Raw genomic sequence first — 23,398 nt, forward strand, 5'->3', positions numbered from 1 at the left:
TCAAAACTATGTCTTGAAGTGGGTGAGAGCCTGTAAGTCCGGTGAACTGTCACCTATGGAAGACTGAATCACAGTTTATAAAGTGAAACGTAATGTTTCACACCCGGCACTAATTTTCTCTTATTGTATATGAAGACAGTAACTGTTCTCTAAAGAAGCAGATACCATTGATGACCGTGCAGCTTCTGTAGAATAAATGATAACTGAAACCCTCAGCTGCCGACAGGTGTTGTTGACATACCTTGATGAGGACAGCTGAAAATGTGTGCCCCGACCGGGACTCGAACCCGGCATCTCCTGCTTACATGGCAGACGCTCTATCCATCTGAGCCACCGAGGACACAGGGACTTATCCCTTGCACGCTTCTCGTGAGACACATATTCCCAACTGTGCACAATCTACATACGTAATGTTCCTAATAGATACTTTGCCCATCCACTCGTTACTCGGACCCACTTAAGTTGACGATTCCCGTAAGAGTGGATGGGTAAAGTATCTATTAGGAACATTACGTATGTAGATTGTGAACAGCTGGGAACGTGGGTCTCACGGGAAGCGTGTAAGGGATAAGTCCCTGCAGTCGCGCTGTTCATCTGTGCCCTCGGTGGCTCAGATGAATAGAGCGTCTGCCATGTAATCAGGAGATCACGGGCTCGAGTTCCGGTCGGGGCACACATTTTCAGCTGTCCCTATCAAGATATGTGGACAACACCTGTCGGCAGCTGAGGGTTGCAATTAATTATCATTTATTGTCTCTTATTGCACGAATGCTACAATGCACCATAATACCAAAGTGTTGGAGGTCCGCTATGTTACATGCCAAGTCTCGGTGTAGCACAACAATGACCGCTGGGAGCTCGACATAGCGTCGGAGGCGAAAGACCTGTGGGCAGTAGATTGGCTGGTCTCGGAGAGCAGACTGATGGTGGTTCCACGAGAGACCCTGATATGTGGACCGAGATAGTGGTCTGTGAAAAGCCCAGGAAACTCATCCGCGGAGAGGTCGACGTAAACTGCTGTTCCGTGGTTTTGTGATAGCATAAATATGGTCGCAGCGCACGGATACGGTGCGACCTACTTGTAGGCAGCTGAGATGCGGAAGTGAAACACGTCCCGCGACAGCGGTCAGGAACGCACTCTGCCGTCCGCCATCTGGCTGCTGAAGATTCTGTGGTCACCAAAGTAGCCTGTTTTGTTGCTATCAGGGTTATTTACTAGCACGCTACGGCAGTGCCGGTTTGCGATGGGCTTTCCAGTGTGTAAGCCGGCTGCAGAGAATGACGCCTGACGCTTCACCACCCGCGGAACGCAGGTGTTTGACAGGTTGCCGTCTTGCAGGCGCCTAGCGCGGACACAGCAACTTCCCCCCTTTTCATGTTACAGTCGCAAATGGCTCGTGGGAAGAACGATCGTTGGGAATCCCTGGAGGAAAGAATATGTTGGTTGACTCGTCCAGGAACATAAGCTCTCGGAACTTCAACGATGAAACACAAGATGATGTAGAACGACGCTCTTGCAGCATCTGTCACTGGGGTTGGCTGAGCATCTCCGTGACACTTTCACGCTTACTAAATGTACCTGTAACGTAACGTGCCACTTTTCTTTGGATCTTCTCTATTACCTCTACCAATCCTATCTGGTACAGATCACAGAGTGACATACTGTGATTGATACCATAGCAGAACGCCAGTCATTGAGCAGCTGCGTTAGTGCAACCGGGTAAGGTCGCACACCATGAGTCTACCTGACTGAACTTACTGCCTTCCAGTCTCGAATTTATTTACTTTACTTTTTCCACTCTTGCATGTAAGACTTGTTTCGGTACATAGAATCAAATTTCTCTGGAAAAGGACAATAATAATAATAATAATAATAATAATAATAATAATAATAATGATACACTGAGGTGGCAGAACTCATGGGATAGCGATACACACATGTACAGATGGCGATAGTATCGCGTACACAAGATATAAAATGGCAGAGCACTGACGGAGCTTTGTACTCGTGTGATTTACGTGAAAGCGTTCCGACGTCATTATGCCCGGATGACAGGAATTAACAGCCTCTGAACGCGGAATGGTAGTTGGAGCTAGATGCATGGGACATTCCATTTCGGAAATCGTTAGAGAATTCAGCATTCCGAGATCCACAGTGTCACGAGTGTGCCGGGAATACCATATTTACAGGGATTACATCTCACCACGGACAACGTAGTGACGGGCGAACTTCACTTAACGACCGAGATCAGCGACGTTCGCGTAGAGTGGTCAATGCCGACACACAAAGAACACTGTGTGAAATAGCCCCAGAAATTAGTGTCGGACGAACGACGAACGTAGATGCGGCTGGTCCCGGCGAGGGTTCGAGTCCTCCCTCGGGCATGGGTGTGCGTGTTTGTCCTTAGGATAATTTAGGTTACGTAATGTGTAAGCTTAGGGACTGATGACCTCAGCAGTTAAGTCCCATAAGATTTCACACACATTTGAACATTTTTTCAAATGTTCATTTCATCACAGTTTCTCATTGTATCCTGGTGACACTGCGCACTGCCGTCCGTGGAAACTGCGTAGCTGTTCGGAAACCCGAAGTTCATCAGTCGCTGCAAGTGGTCTCCTAGTAGCCGAAGGGCGATTCAGTCCCATGTCAACACAGGCCACACCACTATGGAGCCACCAGCAGCGTGCACAGTGCATTGTTAACCTGGGTCCGTCGCTTCGTGTGGTCTGCGGCACACTCTAATCCTATCATCAGCTCTTAGGAACTGAAATCGGGACGCATCTGACCAATTCACGGTTTCGCATTCGTCTAGGGTTCAACTGATACGGCCACGAGCCCAGGAGAGGCGCTGCTGGCGATTTCATCCTCTTAGCGAAGGCATTCGCGTCGGTCGTCGTCTGCCATACACCATTAACGCCAAATTTCGCCGCACTATCCTAACAGAGATGCAACAGATCACCATCTGTCCTACTTTGCAGAGCAGATAAGCTTCCAAACCCCACGTTCTGTGAAGAGTCGTGCACGTCCAACCATTTAGCGTCTAGCGGCAATTTTAGTGTCGTTCTACCTCTGTCCGTAGATGCTGACGACAGTAGCACGTGAACATTTGACCGGCTTCGCTGTTTTCGAGATACTCGTTCACAGTCTCTGCGTGATAATAATCTGCTCTTTGTCAAAGTCGCTCATTTCAGTGGGTTTCCTCATTTGCAGCCCATGTCTTCGCTAGGGTTATCGCCCTCCCTCCCCCCTCCCCCCCCCCCCCCCCCGCCCCACCGCCCGTCCATGTATTCTTCTCTTAAATACTGTTGCTACCGCGTCATGAGCCCGCAACGCCACCAGGCGGCATCCAACGTCACGGTGGTCAGTGGTCGTAAAGTTTTGGAATGTCTCTGTATTATTAAATGGTTTCAATGAGCACCCTGACCCAGACGCAATTTGAGCAACTCTTTGGAGACACTATCCGCACTTATCACTGAACGTGCCTGCAAAATTATTTCAGTATCCGATGTAAAGCTCAGGAGATGTGACGTCATAAACATTGTGATGACTGGGAAACCAGTTGTTGCTTAAAATGGAGTACAAATTACGCAGACTATGTTCATTCAGTATTGAATAATGAGAGCAGTTAGCGACTTCCACCAAACTTTAACCATAATTGCAAACCTTTTCTCACTTACATGCGCGGGCCTGTGTGGCCGAGCAGTTCTAGGCGCTACAGTCTGGAACCGCGTGACAGCTACGGTCGCAGGTTCGAATCCTGCCTCGGGCATGGATGTGTGTGATTTCCTTAGGTTAGTTAGTTAGTTAGTTCTAAGTCTAGGGGACTGATGACCTCAGATGTTAAGCCCCATAGTGCTTGGAGACATTTGAATTTCATGTGACGCAGATATTTTTCAGCACCTCTGTCCAATCATCAGTGTAAATTATCCCGTAGTGGCACCTTGTCACGTTTTTTCTTCCGCATTCTCATGAGTTATTGAGAAGCATACACAAATACTACAAATATGTTGAACGATTTTGTTTGTAACGAACGTTTTTCACTTCAACAGTAGAAAATGTGAATTCAGACTGGGTTGGGACACACAGTAGCAACGTCTACACCCTGTTTTGGTGAAGTCCGCAGCTTCTGGTCTAGTGGCTAGCGTTGCTGCCTCTGGATCACGGGCTCCCGGGTTCGATTCCCGACCGTGTTGGGGATTTTCTCTGCCCGGGGACTGGGTGTTTGTGTTGTCCTCATCATTTCATCATCATCATCATTCGTGACAGTGGCTCAATTGGACTGTGGAAAAAAATTGGACTGTGAAAAAATTGGGACTTTGTACGGGCGCTTATGACCACGCAGTTGTGCGCCCCACAAACCAATGATCATCATCATCATTTAGAAGGTACACTGCTTTGGTGAAGTGAAAAGCATTCGCAACAAACAACGTTCTGCAAAACACGTGTAGTATTAGAGTGTGGCTCTCAATAGCACACGTTGTGTGCATGAATCTCAGTTTGTGTCGGGAAGGAAACATTCCAAAAACGCAATTATTAGCTAGACAAATGTATTTTCGTCATATATATATATATATATATATATATATATATATATATATATATATATATATGAGAGAGAGGGGGGGGTGGGGGGTCCAAAAATATGTATCCACTGTTTAAAAATCCATAACTGACAAATTAGTTGACGGAGTTGTCTCATTTTTGGTGAAAGTGTAGCTTAAAGTCCAACTTAAAGATATCACTATAGGTGTTCGAAATGGTCGCCATTAACATCCACACACAAACGATGCCGCCGAACTGCCGCACGAACTACTGACTGCAACGTGTTCAGTTGGATATTTGAACATGAATGTACGATGGATTCTCGAAGTTCATCCAATGTGCGTGGCTTTTGTCGATAAACGACGTCCTTTAGTGTTCCCCACAGGTAAAAGTCCAGAGGAGTTAGGTCTGGGGAACGTGGTGGATACTCCACAGCACCTCTACGGCCTATCCATCTTCCTGGTAGATTTTCGTCGAGATACGCCCTAACACGATTTTGGTAGTGGGCTGGGGGACCATCTTGTTGAAAGTGAACTCTTCCGTCTCCATACAAGTCTCCGATGGCAGGTAAAATGGATGTCTGAAGCTTCTGAAGGTACACGTCACCGGTAACTGTGTCGTCAAAGAAGAATGGCATAATCAAGCCGTGGTAAGACAACCCAAACCACACATTTACTCCTGGCAAATTCACGGCTTTGTCTACACGGACGTTCGGATTTTCGGCGGCCCACTAGATGCAATTGTAGCGATTTACTTTACCATTGAGTTTGAACTGTGCCTCATCAGACCACACAATCATCTCTGCAAACTCTTCATCGCTGTGCACCATGTTAGTAAACCACTCCATTCTACGATCTGGGTTGTCCTCGTTCATTGCTGTCTTCAAAATTCGCCGAACACTTGAGCGAGTCACTCCAGTTTCACGGGCACACTGTCTCACAGACTTCTGTGGTGAGCGAATGAATTGTTGTAACACACGACGGGAGTTCGCTGGAGTTGTTACTGTTACAGGTTGTCCAGATCGTTGTTTGTGTACATCTTTAACACAGCCTTCGGCTTCAAATTTGTCCCGAATGCGACGAATCGTTAAACGTGTCGGTGGCTCTGTTTGATACTCATTTCGCCACTGCCGTTGAACCTCATTAATGTTTTTGTACTTAAAATACCACTTCAAAACTGACTTCCTTTCATCGAATGTAAGCCTTGCACCAGCCATGTTTACTCGAGTAACTAGGTGCAACTAAGAACAAAACACTGACTATCTGGCGACTGTCATCTGACAAAACAAAACAACGCAATAAAACGCTTGTGTGGCTATTGCCGGAACTACAAACCATTACACTACCAAAGATGAGACAACTCCGTCAATTAGGTTGCCAGTTATTAAGTTTTAAACAGTGGAAACATTTTTTTGGACCCCTATATCTATATATAAACAGCAAAAACTAACTAATGTATAATAATGAAATGACGGAAATACATTTGTCTAGCTAACATATTTAAGTGAATAACATTGCAATATCACAGGTTAATGTAAGCGCAAGTTAAGCCATTGCAAATGTTAAATGTTTCTACATTAATAACCCGTATAGCTGTTAGAATGTTGAATGCAAACATGCAAATGTGCGTTCATCGTGTTGCACAGGTGCCAGATGTCAGTTTGTGGGATGGATTTCCATGCCCGCGCCACTTGGTTCGTTCAGACAGGGACAGTTAAGGGGCTCCGGAACGCCCTATACTTGCAATGTTAAAATAACGCTTATAAATTACATCTTTCCTCACAAAGTATTTGAGGTACGAAGTTGAACTTTTTACAGATTATTTATTGGAATATGGGCTACAACTTAACACAGGGATTTTACAAAATTTTAGTTCAGTTATTAAAGATTTTTTTTTTTCAATTGTAATGAAAATTCACAACATTTTTTTGCAATTTTTTATTTATATATTCAAAAATATGCAGTTTTTTTTAAAAAAGGCTGTGTTAAATTATGCAAAAGGTACTGTGTAACATTTACTGAAAGTTTGAAACAAATATGTTTGGAAGATCCTTAGAAAACATGTAATTAGTACGAGAAAATAAAAGTTTTGGGAATCGAGCGACAAAGATTGGATTAACTTTTTAGTGCATTCCAGGTCCATACGATGGATTATCTTCATCCTCTGCAAACTCCTCCTCCAGCTTCCTCTTGTTCCTCCTCCTGTTTACTCTTGCTTGTATTTCTAGACTCTTTACAGCCCTGTCTGCAGCCCGAAGGCATTCCTTGTCTAAAGCAAGCATCGCTCGTTGTTGTGTTCGTAGATTTTGCTACCATTTTCTTCAGTTGCAGTTATTGCAACACTGTTCCAAAAGGTGGTCATGTATGAACACTTATCACATTTCAGTTGTATTTCACTAGCAAGTCCTACGTGCTTTATTATGGAGAGTTCCAGACCAACTTCACTACAATGAATACATCTTACACAGTTTGAAAAAAATCCTTTGAGAACCGACATATCAAATATTTCATTCACATCCGATTCGCCCATAAAACATTCATAGTTTTCACTCATTGAACCAAGCTTCTTCTGTGAAGTATTTTCTTTCCCACTTTGACTGCTATGGGCAGGTGTACTTGAGAGGTTAGGTTCACTCACTTGGTTATCGTCTTTATTGTTTACAGTAATAACACATACCTTTGGCTTTCCAACATTTCTCCTTTTCTTAAAAGCCTTCAGAGGATTTCTAATAACTTTACTTTTACTCATTATTATACTTCAACAAAACAGAGACTCAAGAAACAGAATGAATTACGAATATTTTCGAGATAACGACAGAGTAAATAAACATGAAACAATCGACAATCACACCAGCGATATATATTGAACCATCACAGGTTAGCCACAACACATACTTTATCTCACATCACTAAAATGTACCTGATGAACACGGACGTTAATAATAACACCATTTGACAGCAGTTTAACAGCGCCACAGTGGGTCACGCCCATGTAGAACACATTTCAAAAAAAAAAATTAAAAATAGTTGTAGTCTTCGGAATTGAATAAATTATATATCTATTAAAAGGTAATAGTCTGCAGATTCAGAAAACGCAAAAAAGTAAAAATTGAACTTTTCATGATTTTGAGCCTTTCCGGAGCCCCTTAATGCTGTTTGTGGATGACGCTGGAGTCGTCGTCCTATGATGTCTCGGATATGCTCGATTGGAGCCACGTCTAGTGAGTGAGCAGGGCAGGGCAGTGTGTCGACACTCTGCAGAGCATGTTGGATCACAACAGCGGTATGTGGGCGAGGGTTATCCTGCTGGAAAACACCCTCTGAAATGCTGTCCAGCCGCGCGGGGTAGCCGCGCGGTCTTGATCGCCTTGCCACGGTTTGCGCGGCTCCCCCCGTTGGAGGTTCGAGTCCTTCCTCGGGCGTGGGTGTGTGTGTCGTCCTTAGCGTAAGTTACACTAAGTAGTGTGTAAGCCTAGGGACCGATGACCTCAACAGTTTGTGGCATCAACAGACTGACGTACAATTTTTCGCTCAAGGTGTATGGGATAACCACATTAGCGCTGCTGCTGTCATACGAAATTGCAGCCCAGATGGTAACTCCCAGTGTAGGTCCAGTGTGTGTAGCATACAGGCAGGTTGGTTGCAGACCCTCAACTACCCCCCCTCCGAGCCAACACACAGCCATCACTGGCAGAACCAGCTTTCATCAGAAAACACGACAGTCGTACACGCTGCGCTGCCAGAGAGCTCTCGCTTGACACCACTGAAGTCGCAAATGGCGGTGGTTTGGTGCCAGTGGAGTGCACGCTACACGGCGTCTGGCTCGGAGCTGTCCTAGAAGTAACCGATTTGTGACAGTTCGTTGTGTCACTCTGGTGCCAACTGCTGCTCAAATTGCCGCTTCAGATGCAGTAAAAGATTTTCCAGACCCATATGCGGTACACAATGACCCGCCAGGTTAGCCGAGAGCGCCAACGCGCTGCTACCTGGACTCGGGTAAGCGCCGGCCCCGGATCGAATCCGCCCGGCGGCTTAACGACGGAGGCCGGTGTGCCGGCCAGTCTGGATGTGGTTTTTAGGCGGTTTTCCACATCCCACTAGGTGAATACTGGGCTGGTCCCCACGTCCTGCCTCAGTTACACGGCGCGCAGACATCTGCACACATTCGCACTTTTCCATGGATTACACTAGCCACAGACAGTTGGGGTACTCTAATTCCGTCCCGTGGGAGGTGGGGGAGGGGGGGAGTACGGGGTGGTGGCAGGAAGGGCATCCCGCCACCCCTTAAATTAACCTTGCCACATCCGATTGACCATGGCGACCCTGCGTCATTGTGGGAGACAGGCACAAGCGGAAGAAAGAAAGAAAGATTGAGGACACGATGGTCTTCATCTACATTTATACTCCGCAAGCCACCCAACGGTGTGTGGCGGAGGGCACTTTACGTGCCACTGTCATTACCTCCTTTTTCTGTTCCAGTCACGTATGGTTCGCGGGAAGAACGACTGTCAAAAGCCTCCGTGCGCGATCGAATCTCTCTAATTTTACATTCGTGATCTCCTCGGGAGGTATAAGTAGGGGGAAGCAATATATTCGATACCTCATCCAGAAACGCACCCTCTCGAAACCTGGCGAGCAAGCTACACCGCGATGCAGAGCGTCTCTCTTGCAGAGTCTGCCACTTGAGTTTGCTAAACATCTCCGTAACGCTATCACGCTTACTATATAACCCTGTGACGAAACGCGCCGCTCTTCTTTGGATCTTCTCTATCTCCTCCGTCAACCCGATCTGGTACGGATCCCACACTGATGAGTGATGAGCAATACTCAGGTATAGGTCGAAAGACTGTTTTGTAAGCCACCTCCTTTGTTGATGGACTACATTTTCTAAGGACTCTCCCAATGAATCTCAACCTGGTACCCGCCTTACCAACAATTAATTTTATGTGATCATTCCACTTCAAATCGTTCCGCATGCATACTCACAGATATTTTACAGAAGTAACTGCTACCAGTGTTTGTTCCGCTATCATATAATCATACAATAAAGGATCCTTCTTTCTATGTATTCGCAATACATTACATTTGTCTATGTTAAGGGTCAGTTGCCACTCCCTGCACCAAGTGCCTACCCGCTGCAGATCTTCCTGCATTTCGCTACAACTTTCTAATGCTGCAACCTGTATACTACAGCATCATCCGCGAAAATCCGCATGGAACTTCAGACACTATCTACTAGGTCATTTATATATATTGTGAAAAGCAATGGTCCCATAACACTCCCCTGTGGCACGCCAGAGGTTACTTTAACGTCTGTAGACGTCTCTCCATTGACAACAACATGCTGTGTTCTGTTTGCTAAAAACTCTTCAATCCAGCCACACAGCTGGTCTGATATTCCGTAGGCTCTTACTTTGTTTATCAGGCGACAGTGCGGAACTGTATCGAACGCCTTCCGGATGTCAAGGAAAATAGCATCTACCTGGGAGCCTGTATCTAATATTTTCTGGGTCTCATGAACAAATAAAGCGACTGTTTCCGGAATCCATATTGATTCCTACAGAGTAGATTCTGGCTCTCCAAAAACGACATGATACGCGAGCAAAAAACATGTTCTAAAAATTCTACAACAGATCGACGTCAGAGATATAGGTCTATAGTTTTGCGCATCTGCTCGACGACCCTTCTTGAAGACTGGGACTACCTGTGCTCTTTTCCAATCATTTGGAACCTTCCGTTCCTCTAGAGACTTGCGGTACACGGCTGTTAGAAGGGGGGCAAGTTCTTTCGCGTACTCTGTGTAGAATCGAATTGGTATCCCGTCAGGTCCAGTGGACTTTCCTCTGTTGAGTGATTCCAGTTGCTTTTCTATTCCATGGACACTTATTTCGATGTCAGCCATTTTTTCGTTTGTGCGAGGATTTAGAGAAGGAACTGCAGTGCGGTCTTCCTCTGTGAAACAGCTTTGGAAAAAGGTGTTTAGTATTTCAGCTTTACGCGTGTCATCCTCTGTTTCAATGCCATCATCATCCCGGAGTGTCTGGATTTAACGTAAGACCAGAACTTCCTAGGATTTTCTGTCAAGTCGGTACATAGAACTTTACTTTCGAATTCACTGAACGCTTCACGCATAGCCCTCCTTACCTTAACTTTGACATCGTTTAGCTTCAGTTTGTCTGAGAGGTTTTGGCTGCGTTTAAACTTGGAGTGAAGCTCTCTTTGCTTTCGCAGTAGTTTCCTAACTTTGTTGTTGAACCACGGTGGGTTTTTCCCGTCCCTCAGAGTTTTACTCGGCACGTACCTGTCTAAAACGCATTTTACGATTGCCTTGAACTTTTTCCATAAACACTCAACATTTTCGGTGTCGGAATAGAAATTTTCGTTTTGATCTGTTAGATAGTCTGAAATCTGCCTTCTATTATTCTTGCTAAACAGATAAACCTTCCTCCCTTTTTTTATATTCCTATTAACTTCCATATTCAGGGATGCTGCAACGGCCTTATGACCACTGATTCCCTGTTCTGCACATACAGAGTCGAAAATTTCGGATCTGTTTGTTATCAGTAGGTCCAAGATGTTATCTCCACGAGTCGGTTCTCTGTTTAATTGCTCGAGGTAATTTTCGGATAGTGCACTCAGTATAATGTCACTCGATGCCTTGTCCCTACCACCCGTCCTAAACATCTGAGTGTCCCAGTCTTTATCTGGTAAATTGAAATCTCCACCTAAGACTATAACATGCTGAGAAAATTTATGTGAAATGTATTCCAAATTTTCCCTCAGTTGTTCTGCCACTAATGCTGCTGAGTCGGGAGGTCTGTAAAAGGAGCCAATTATTAACCTAGCTTGGTTGTTGAGTGTAACCTCCACCCATAATAATTCACAGGAACTATCCACTTCTACTTCACTACAGGATAAACTACTACTAACAGCGACAAACACGCCACCACCGGTTGCATGCAATCTATCCTTTCTAAATACCGTCTGTGCCTTTGTAAAAATTTCGGCAGAATTTATCTCTGGCTTCAGCCAGCTTTCTGTACCTATAACGATTTCAGCTTCGGTGCTTTCTATCAGCGCTTGAAGTTCCGGTACTTTACCAATGCAGCTTAGACAGTTTACAATTATAATACCGATTGCTGCTTGGTCCCCGCATGTCCTGACTTTGCCCCGCACCCTTGGAGGCTGTTGCCCTTTCTGTACTTGCCCGAGGCCATCTAACCTAAAAAACCGCCCAGTCCACGCCACACAACCCCTGCTACCCGTGTAGCCGCTTGCTGCGTGTAGTGGACTCCTGACCTATCCAGCGGAACCCGAAACCCCATCACCCTATGGCGCAAGTCGAGGAATCTGCAGCCCACACGGTCGCAGAACCGTCTCAGCCTCTGATTCAGACCCTCCACTAGGCTCTGTACCAAAGGTCCGCAGTCAGTCCTGTCGACGATGCTGCAGATGGTGAGCTCTGCTTTCATCCCGCTAGCGAGACTGGCAGTCTTCACCAAATCAGATAGCCGCCGGAAGCCAGAGAGGATTTCCTCCGACCCATAGCGACACACATCATTGGTGCCGACATGAGCGACCACCTGCAGATGGGTGCACCCTGTACTCTTCATGGCATCCGGAAGGACCCTTTCCACATCTCGAATGACTCCCCCCGGTATGCAGACGGAGTGCACATTGGTTTTCTTCGCCTCTCTTGCTGCCATATCCCTAAGGGGCCCCATTACGCGCCTGACGTTGGAGCTCCCAACTACCAGTAAGCCCACCCTCTGCGACCGCCCGGATCTTGCAGACTGAGGGGCAACCTCTGGAACAGGACAAGCAGCCATGTCAGGCCGAAGATCAGTATCAGCCTGAGACAGAGCCTGAAACCGGTTCGTCAGACAAACTGGAGAGGCCTTCCGTTCAGCCCTCCGGAATGTCTTTCGCCCCCTGCAACACCTCGAGACGACCTCCCACTCTACTACAGGTGAGGGATCAGCCTCAATGTGGACAGTATCCCGGGCAGCCACAGTCGTAGTCCGATCGGGGATGCGTGGGACGAGCTGGCCGTCCCCGACAAACCCCCATCCGGACCCCCACAGTGATGCCCATTGGCAACAGCCTCAAGCTGTGTGACCGAAGCCAACACTGCCTGAAGCTGGGAGCGAAGGGATGCCAACTCAGCCTGCATCCGAACACAGCAGTTGCAGTCCCTATCCATGCTAAAAACTGTTGTGCAAAGAACGTCTGAACTAATCTACAGAGAGCACAAACAATTCGACACAAAATTTAAACGGTTACTAAAATACAATATTGCCTAATAGATACAGTAATGCTGCTACTTGCGCACTGCTGACACGCTGCTCGGCGGCGGAAGGAGACTACGCGATTTTACACTATTCAGGTACTAAAACGCGATGCTACACTCTTAAATACTATAATACGCCCGAAATTCATGAATTAAACAATGCAATTACCCTCTCACTAGTGTCACGCGGCCGTTCGGAACCACGTTTCATTGCGACCATACATTCCCGAGACCACCGCTACCACCAGAAACGTACAGTGGCCACATTCCTGCCAAGTGCTTCTTCAGTATCGCAGAAGGAACATCCAGATTCTTGTAGCCCTACTACACACGGCCTCATTCAAACTTAGTGAGGTGCTGATAATGGCGTCTTAGTCACCTTAAATGCGTTCTTGACTAACATTAACTCACCACGTCCAATCTCTAAGGTAACTAACGCTAAAGACCGTTACAGTGCGTATTTAAAGCAAATCTGATTTACATCCTTTTGGTGCCGCTACTAGTGCCACTCTTACGCGACTGACGCGGCTCATGAATAGACGTCTTCTTTCAGATGTAAAAAAATGGAAATGATGGTATGGCTTCAGTGGCCGGGAGGTCCCAGACGGGAATTTCGGCCGCCAAGTGCAGGTCCTGTTGAGTGCGACGCCACACTGGGCGACCTGCGCCGTTAACAATGGGGATGAGATTATGAGGAGGACAGCACAACACCCAGTCCCTGAGGAGAGAAAATCGCCCTCCCCAGCCGGGAATCGAACCCGGGCCCCCGTGCGTAGCAATACAACGCGCTGACCATTCAGCTAATGGGGCGGACTTTTAGATGTAGAAACACGCCTACCAACTCTTCGCTTATGTCGCACAACTTTTTCATGATTCACTGTTGTTTTAGACCTTTTTGCCGTCATCTGTTACGTTGTTTTGATGTATCACTCCCTCGTGGTTATTGAGCATCATCACTGTTTGAAGGCTCGTTGACCGACTTGTGGAGAATAAAACTCTTAAACTACAAGGGTCGTTCAATAAGTAATACCCAACTTTTGTTCTCGGAACACATTTATTGTTAAGAGTCAAAAATAGGAAACAATATCCACCAACATGTCTTGTCCATGTCCTATTTTTCTATGTACTCTCCATCACGTTCTATGGCCGTACGCCAATGTTGTGGAAGAGCATATATTCCCTGCTGGTAAAAGCTCTTGTCCTGTAGGCCTAGCCATGTTTTCACAGCGTGAGTGACACCCTCGCCATCTTCAAAGTGTGTTCCCCGTAGAGAATTTCTAAGCGGCCCAGAGAGATGGAAGTCCGAGGGTGCCAGGTCTGGACTGTAGGGTGGATGAGGCGATGATGTCCAACCCAATTTGACGATGTAGGGTTCTCAAACTTCTGTGTGCTCGTGCATTATCGTGTTGGAGAGAGAGTTCTGCTGTTGCCCGATCGAAGACGTCGGAAACGCTTCTTGAGTTTATTCAGTCTTCACGTATGCCTCTGAATTGATGGTTGACCCTCCTGGCATCTCATCCACGAGAATGATGCCATCACAATCCCAGAAGACTGTCACCACGACTTTCCCGGAGGAGGGGGTTGTCTTGAATTTCTTCTTTCGTGGTGAATGAGGATGATGTCACTCCATGGACTGCTTTTTTGCTTCCGGTGCAAAGTGGTACTTTCGTCCCCCGTAACGATCCGTGACAGAAAGGCCTCTCCATCGGTCTCAAAACACTCCAACAATTCAGGTGAAATGGTTCAAAAATGGTTCAAATGGCTCTGAGCACTATGGGACTTAACAGCTGTGGTCATCAGTCCCCTAGAACTTAGAACTACTTAAACCTAACTAACCTAAGGACATCACACACATCCATGCCCGAGGCAGAATTCGAACCTGCGACCGTAGCAGTCGCGCGGTTCCGGACTGCGCGCCCAGAACCGCGAGACCATCGCGGCCGGCAGGTGAAATGGTCTTTCTTTGAATCATGCGGTTCGCCGTGAGCATTCGTGGAACCAATCCTGAGCGGCCCTTTGATTACCCGAGAGTCTCGATCATTGCAGACGCACTTCCACTGCTGACCGACAACTGTAGAGCCAATTGTCGAGTTGTGATGCGCCGGTCGGCACGAATAATGGCATCCGCACGATTCAGCTTGTCTGGAGCAGTGGCTGTGACAGGACGTCCCGAGCGTGACTGATCACGGAGCTCTGTTTCTGCCTTTACTTTCTTCACCTATCGCCCAACTGTACTCCTATCAGCTGCAGCAGCGCCATACACTGCACACAAATGTTTACGGAGGGTCACGACAGTTACTTTTTCTACACACAAGAATTCAGTAACAGCAGGCTGCTAGTAACGTGAGTCGTATGTAGGCGCCATTTTGACGCTGTACTACGGCTCTGCCATCTGCCAGGCGGTTCGAAACTTTACTGGCGCAGGGAACAAACATCAAATGTGAAGCACCAACAAGGACGTTTGTCTGTGTACATTAATGGCGTTTTTTTAAAAAATGTGGGGCATTACTTACTGAACGACCCTCGTACATTACTCGATGAGCCATCGGTCGCTTTGCCTTCAAACACTGTGAGAACAATTTCGTGACACACCCACGAGAAACAGGTAAATTCATTAAACAGATTCAATACGGTGACATCAAGCTTCGCTACAAAAAGTGGCAGACGCCGACACTTATGAGAGAAAATCTCATTATTTCATAAGAATGTACAATACTGGATTTCGGTAACACTACCTCGTAGTATAATGAAGGCTAAAAGAGACATAAAACGTTGCTGGAGAGAGTCTCCGCTTCCTTCAAAAGTTATTTGTTTCCTTTTAGAAAAAATGAATGTAGTTTTCTAACAGAGGTATCTTTTTCATTTCATCAAAAATTGTCAATTAATCATTGACGTTACCTATTACTCGTAGTAAAATAACCATTAATAAATTGAAATGTCTTCCTACAGTAAAAATCTTTTTATAAGATAAATTTTAGCACACCATTTAGTTTGACAGACAGCTGTTTAGCCGTACAGACGACTCCAATTACTGCAACCTAATTAAACTTTTTTTCGCTGATTTTTTTCCTCCCCAAATGAGCTTAACAAGCACCGAAGTACATTTACACGTCCAATAAATGTCAGGTCTTTAGTTTCACTCAGCAGTGGCTAACAACATGTCACTTCTGCTCCCGACGAGATGCCATACAATATATACGTTCTCCACTTACAAGCTAACTCACGGAAATATTGCTCGGTTTTTATTTGTAGTACTGTCTGTCGAGTGAGTAAACATTTCAGATGCGCCGATTTCCTCTCTCGCGTAGGCGTTTCCCCTTTGGGCCTGTTAATTAAAATTCATTTCTGCCTTCCGCATGGGTCCTAATTATTGCAGGAGCTACCTCAGCGCCCTCTGCTTCGCTCGCGTAGAGTGAATGACCTGCAGAGACTTTTTTTTATTTAATAGAATTTTTATGTTGTCCACAAGTTGCAACACCTTCTAAGCTTTCCACGCTAATTAAGGCCATATAAACACAGTCTTTCACGAATACACTTCTGACAAAAAATCGATTCTGGCAGCTGGAGTCGAAAGTCTTTGTTAATCGTGCCTCTTGCGTTCTTTTGGAGATACTTCCATTGACCCTTCGTCTCCTAAGAAATATTTCTTTACGTTTCATAGAGAAGTGACATATTAATTTTCATAACTTCAGCGTCAAATTTTTTTTAATGTAAAGAAATATTTTGTTCAAAATTTTCATCCTCGAATTGCACTCCCTAAGGGCTTCAATTTGCAGAAACAGTGAAACAGGTACCTTTTTATTTGTAACCGAGAAGTCAAATATAAATTGTCATATATCCAGTCTAAAAAATTCTTTATTAGTTCATTAGTAATTATTTATTTTCAAGAAAATTTTACCGCCTTAGTGGTTGAATTTCCAACACATTTTCTGTTTTCTGACTGAGAAGCCAAATACCAGTTTTCGGAGTTCTAGTGTAAAAATTGCCTTAAGAGCGATATATTTGCATAATGCCTTTCATCCCCTAAAATGGTTTCTTAAACGACGCCTACAGTATCAGATCCACAGCTTCCCGAAATTTCAGGTTTATATATCCGTAGTGATTTGGGTTGGGTGATGACCAGTCATGCAGCCAGGACGTCGACTTTTATATGGAAAGTAGTAGTATAGCTAACATTTTTCCCCAAATGTACGAAAAGTCTCCCCTTCTCTAGCTGTTTCTCTTGTCTGACTGTAATTAACTCAAACCGAGCGAGGTGGCACAGTGGTTAGCACACTGGACTCGTATTCGAGAGGACGACGGTTCAATCCCGCGTCCGGCCATACTGATTTAGGTTTTCCGTGATTTCCCTAAATCGCTCCAGGCAAATGCCGGGATGGTTCCTTTGAAACGACACGGCCGACTTCCTTCCCCGTTCTTCCCTAATCCGATGAGACCGATGACCTCGCTGTTTGGTCTCTTTCCCCCAAACAATCCAATCCAGTTAACTTAATATAGTAACTCTCCTTCTGGTGTTACAGCGTCACCAATAACGTTTAATGTGAAGTTCACCGGTTCCTTTGAATTTGGCAACGCCCTCTTGAAATTAATCAGTCCGTTCAAATACCAAAGGTAATAACCGACATAAAATTAATCATTTTTTGCAGAGTCATCAATGTTTGACGTGACATTAACTGCTCTCTTGAAAATAGCTGATACTTAACATAGTATACCACCTAAAGTGGAGACTGTTTTGGGGTTGGAACACTTTCTTTACTTTCACCTCTAGCCAGCTCGGCAAGAAAAATGTATTTTCTTCTTCCATTTCGAAATGGTAACATTCATTTTATTTGTACTGCAGCCTTTTTCTAAAATTAGAAAAGCCGGCCGCGGTGGCCGAGCGGTTCTAGGCGCTTCAATCCGAAACCGCGCGACTGCTACGGTCGCAGGCTCGAATCCTGCCTCGGGCATGGATGTGTGTGATGTCCTTAAGTTAGTTAGGTTTAAGTAGTTCTAACTTCTAGGGGACTGATGACCTCCGATGTTAAGTCCCATAGTGCTCAGAGCCATTTGAACTTTGTTTTTTTAATTAGAAAAATTATATCGGAAAACTAAGGTGTTTCCAAATCTGGTAAACTGTTCCAAGGTGAAACACTGTCAAATACATCATCATCGTCATCTCACCATCATTATCACCACCTCCATCATCTTCCCTTCAAGAATTAGGCTGACGCCTGCTCCGAACTCACAAACTGTATCTTTCCCATCTTTTTCGAAGTCTTTCAATATCTTTCTTTCCCATTCGGCTCGTAGTTCAGCATCTTCTGTGGAATTCAGTAACCTGGCATTCTCATGATGTGTTGTTTCCAATCTGCACGATATTTTCGAATTTTTTTCATTCATGTTGAAAATATTTAATTCTGCTCTAATATCTTCATACTAATCATCTATGTTCTTGTGCAGCCCTCAGTCTTCTTTAGGAATCTGGACCTCAATCTGCTGGTTGAATTTCGTGTGTGTGTGTGTGTGTGTGTGTGTGTGTGTGTGTGTGTGTGTGTGTATGTGTGTAAACCCAGCTTTCGCTTCCATAACACGGGAACAGGCATCACTTTATAGACTTTCATGACGTGTGAAACGTCCCCTTAGAAAAATTAATGAATTACTGTGCTGGTAAACCCCTTACGTTACTTGATTTTCAAACAGCTGAGCGGAACTGAACTTACTCAGTCATTTCGCTCTTTACTTATTCTGAACAACACTAAACTGACACACAATATTTTTAGCGCAATGCAATCTGACTTTCAAAACCCCCTACAAAAGAATGGCCCTGACTAACAATAACCTATACCTTTCATGAATCACTTACCTCACAAATATCTTCGTTACTCGAACTACTGCAATACAGCTAGCGCCAGTACTGCCAGCTAAATAAAGATTCTAACTACTGAAGGCACTAACTGCTGATAGGCATAGTTAGCAAATGAAAGATTTTGATAGAGAACAAACAATGTATTTACCTTAATAGTGTTCAAAAGTCATAATATATCAGTTCATGACATCCAGTCTTATAAATTTACTGTCTCTGATGGCCACACGTCCATATCATCCGCTCTCAAAACACCGCCATTTTTCTCCCCACATCCACCACTGCTGGCGGCTCACCTCCAACTGCGCAACGCTACGCGCTGGTAACATCCAGCTGCCCAACACTACAATGGCAGGCAACAATGCAAACTAGCTACAGACTTCACACAGCAAAGCCAGTGATTTTCATACAGAGCACTACGTGGCGTTACCAATATAAAAACCTAAACAGCCCACTTACACGTGTTTTTGTACCGTATGACCCAATGTTCTGTTAATGGTAACAGAGACAACTGTGTGTGTGTGTGTGTGTGTGTGTGTGTGTGTGTGTGTGTGTGTTTTCCTTGAGCCATGTCCGAGAGAACAGATACCATTTTGATCCAGTATTCAGCAACCACTGTGAATTAACAGACAAAGGAAGTACAGGTATTTGCTGCGAGCGGGCATTGATTCAGATCAATGGGGAAAGTTGATAATATGTACCAGACCTGGATTCGAACCCGGACCCACTGCTCAGCAGGCAGATGCGCTGTCGACTGCGCCATCCGGACACAGCCTAACTCGCATCCCGTCAGACACAAGTTCTCAAGTCGTCCGCACAATACTATTTAGTGCCCCTCGCCCATTATTCTGATTAATCGCGGCATTCCGCCGATTACCGTAAGAGTTCGCGACTGGTGTGCATCTGCTCTGAAGGGATCATTGGCCGTCATCGCCTTAATTATGTGTGTATGCGGTGTCCCGGGTTCGAATCCCAGTCCAGCATAAATTTTCAACATTTGACGTCGATTTATATCATTGCCCGCTCGCAGCCTAAGTCTGTAATTCTCTGGTTCATAATTTGTATTTCTATTTTCCACATGAGTGCCAAAATCAAGACTTACGGCACAGCTAAAATAAGACATTTGAGAAATTTGTTCTAAAACTGAATTATCTAAAACAGTCCATCTGTCTGGATATTTTCCTTGGAATATCATTATTTTCGTTTTATTACTATAAATTTTGAAGTTCTACTTGTTGCATATTTCGTTCAGCTGCTGTACTCGTCTTTGGAGGTCATCTTCATTCTTTTGCCGGCCGAAGTGGCCGTGCGGTTAAAGGCGCTGCAGTCTGGAAACGCAAGACCGCTACGGTCGCAGGTTCGAATCCTGCCTCGGGCATGGATGTTTGTGATGTCCTTAGGTTAGTTAGGTTTAACTAGTTCTAAGTTCTAGGGGACTAATAACCTCAGCAGTTGAGTCCCATAGTGCTCAGAGCCATTTGAGCAATTTTCATTCTTTTGAATAACAACGGTATCATCTGCAAACAGAAGCACATTCAGATCTTGCTCGTTCCTTAACTTCATTCCTTTCTTTGCTTCACATTCCCATCTACGAAGAACGAAGTCGTCATAAATATTAAAAAGGTTAGATAATAGCCCACTCACTTGCCTTACACTTTGGTTAATGATTACTAGGTCAACAACTTTACTCCCGCCGCTTTCTTCTCGAAATTCGGGGCTTTATTGTGAAAAACTTGCAAAAAAATTATGATTCATAGTATTGCCCATCGCTGGCCACTACATTCTCTCATCTTTGTGATAGCATACGAAACACGTCGCGGAAGAACTGGGTGTCTTTTGTGGGGATCCATGAATTGATTCAATTTTGCACTTGTTCATATGATCGGAAGTGCTGGCCAGGCAGACTCTATGCCACTGATCGAAGCCGGCCGGTATGGCCGTGCGGTTCTAGGCGCTTCAGTTTGGAACCGCGTGACCGCTACGGTCGCAGGTTCGAATCCTCGGGCATGGATGTGTGTGATGTCCTTAGGTTAGTTAGGTTTAAGTAGTTCTAAGTTCTAGGGGGACTGATGACCACAGATGATAAGTCCCATAGTGCTCAGAGCCGTTTTGAACTGATCGAAAAAGGTGGCAGTCAGAGAGAGCAACGTATGGAGAATTCGGTGGGAGGGATAGGACTTCTCATTTCAACGTTTCCATGTATATTTTGACGGGTTTTGCGACATGGGGTCGAGCACTGACCTGCTGCAAAATAACCTTTACGTGTCTATCGCTGTATTGTGGCCGTTTGTGTTTCAGTGCTGGACTCGAAGGCATCATTTGCTTTCGATAATGATGTCCTGTGACCGACTGTTTCAGTAGCTACAAAAACGTTCTGTCTTCCCCCACCATGCGGGTCTTCGACATCAAAATCACCGTTCTTAAGTCGTTCAAAACATTCTCTGCACGTTCTTCCACTAATAATTCCCTCACCATTGCTCTTACCCTGCGTTTTAAGAGCCACAGCCCTGCGTTTTAAGAGCCACAGCCGCAGATTTCTTCATGTTAAAGCAGAAAATTAAAACTGCCCGCAAATGGCGAGAAATGGGTACGTAAGTTGGCGTACTTAATCGAGAATAACCTTACGATGCAATCACAAATCGACTAATATTTTTCTGGCATTATGTTTACAGATGCCTAAGCTTATTGTATTACACCTACGACCAACCACCTGAACCCCACTTGCGGCTACTGCCGTCTATTGCAAAACGGCGGAAGCAAAGTTGTAGACCTAATACTTTTTCTAATTGATTCCTACCCGTGTTTATTACAGTGCTTTTCACTATCGCTATTAGGTGATAAGGATATCAATGTAAATCTGAATAAATATGCTCTTCAAATCTGAAATCGAGAAAAATCTTGTCAGTACCATATTTAATAGCCTTTGTGTTACATCATTACTCCACTACATATTAGTAATCAGTATGTGAAATCATATTAAGGAGTAGTGTTATTAAAAACCAGTAATAAATTAAAAACTTATTGAAATAGAAGGTATTGGAGAATAACACAAATTACCGTTTTCGAGACGGATAGAAATGTTACGATACTGAAGAAACTGATTTTATTTGCACATTTGACGTCGTAGAAGACCACCTTATGTTTCAAGGTATAAAATGGGGAGCGCCTGACGAAAAACGGCTTCATTGTCCGCACGTTATGTAATGAATTTTAAAAGTATACAGAATTTTATTCACCATAAAACTCTGTAACTGAAGAATGTGTTGCAAATAGGCTTAATATACCGGGTCATCAAATAGTCAGTATAAATTTGAAAATTTAATAAACCACGGAATAATGTAGATAGAGAGATAAAAATAGACACACATGCTTGGAATGACATGGGGTATTATTATTAAAAAAAAAAGTATTCCTAGACGCGTGAAAGATCTCTTGCGCGCGTCGTTTGGTTATGATCGTGTGCTCAGCCGCCACTTTCGCCATGGTTGGCCTCCCAGGTCGCCAGACCTCACTCCGTGCCGTGCGATTATTGGCTTTGGGGTTACCTGAAGTTGCAAGTGTATCGTGATCGACCGAAGTCTCTAGGGATGCTGAAAGACAACATCCGACGCAAATGGCTCACCATAACTCCGGACATGCTTTACAGTGCTTGGCTCTGAGCACTATGGGACTTAACATCTATGGTCCCCCAGAACGTAGAGCTACTTAAACCTAACTAACCTAAGGACAGCACACAACACCCAGCCATCACGAGGCAGAGAAAATACCTGACCCCGCCGGGAATCGAACCCGGGAACCCGGGCGTGGGAAGCGAGAACGCTACCGCACGACCACGACATGCGGGTTTTACAGTGCTGTTCACAACATTATTCCTCGACTACAGCTATTGTTGAGGAAAGATGGTGGACATACTGAGCATTTCCTGTACGGAAGATCTTTGCTTTGTCTTACTTTGTTATGCTAATTATTACTATTCTGAGCAGATGAAGCGCCATCTGTCGGACATTTTTTGAACTTTCGTATTTTCTTGGTTCTAATAAAACCCCATGTCATACCAAGCATGTGCGTCAATTTGTACCACTCTATCTACATTATTCCGTGATTTATTCAGTTTTCAAATTTATACTGACTTTTTGATCACCCGGTATTATCCAGCACTTAAATATGTAGAACTCTTAATAAACAGAAATGGTGCACAAAACACAACCTAACGTCTCATAGCAACAAAAACCGTAGACCATGGTGGTAACTCCTTATGACTTTCTCTACCGCGTACTCCTTTATGTGCCGGCCTGGGTGGCCGAGCGGTTCTAGGCGCTACAGTCTGGAACCGTGCGACCGCTACGGTCGCAGGTTCGAATCCTGCCTCGGGCATGGATGTGTGTGATGTCTTTAGGTTAGTTAGGTTTAAGTAGTTCTAAGTTCTAGCGGACTGATAACCTTAGAAGCTAAGTCCCATAGTGCTCAGAGCCATTTTTTAATCTCCTTTATGTGATTCTAAAATCGATCACTACATAGAAACACCGACCAGGAAATATCGTGTTCATATGCTCCATGTAGAACATTCTCCCCCTACTTAAAGTAGCATGGTTCCTTGGAAATTCATGAACTGTTTGTCTGAATTTAATCACATTCCTTCAAACGATACTGTGTATTGTGGACCAGAAACTGTACACCGTATGGCTACCCAGCTTTATAGGAAAGACGTTGATACTGCGCAC

General features: G+C 44.9%; 1 protein-coding gene and 1 non-coding gene across 2 annotated transcripts in view; one reads left to right on the forward strand and one right to left on the reverse strand.

The window, feature by feature from the left end:
- The window catches only part of LOC124552591 (corticotropin-releasing factor-binding protein), a 1,062,428-nt gene that overhangs the window by 965,760 nt on the left and 73,270 nt on the right, over positions 1-23,398 (forward strand). The window lies entirely within an intron of this gene.
- Trnat-ugu lies at positions 267-340 on the reverse strand. The gene has a single exon. It is a non-coding gene; the product is annotated as a tRNA-Thr (tRNA).

The sequence above is a fragment of the Schistocerca americana genome, chromosome 10 (genome assembly GCF_021461395.2).
Source record: "Schistocerca americana isolate TAMUIC-IGC-003095 chromosome 10, iqSchAmer2.1, whole genome shotgun sequence".
NCBI lineage: Eukaryota > Metazoa > Arthropoda > Insecta > Orthoptera > Acrididae > Schistocerca > Schistocerca americana.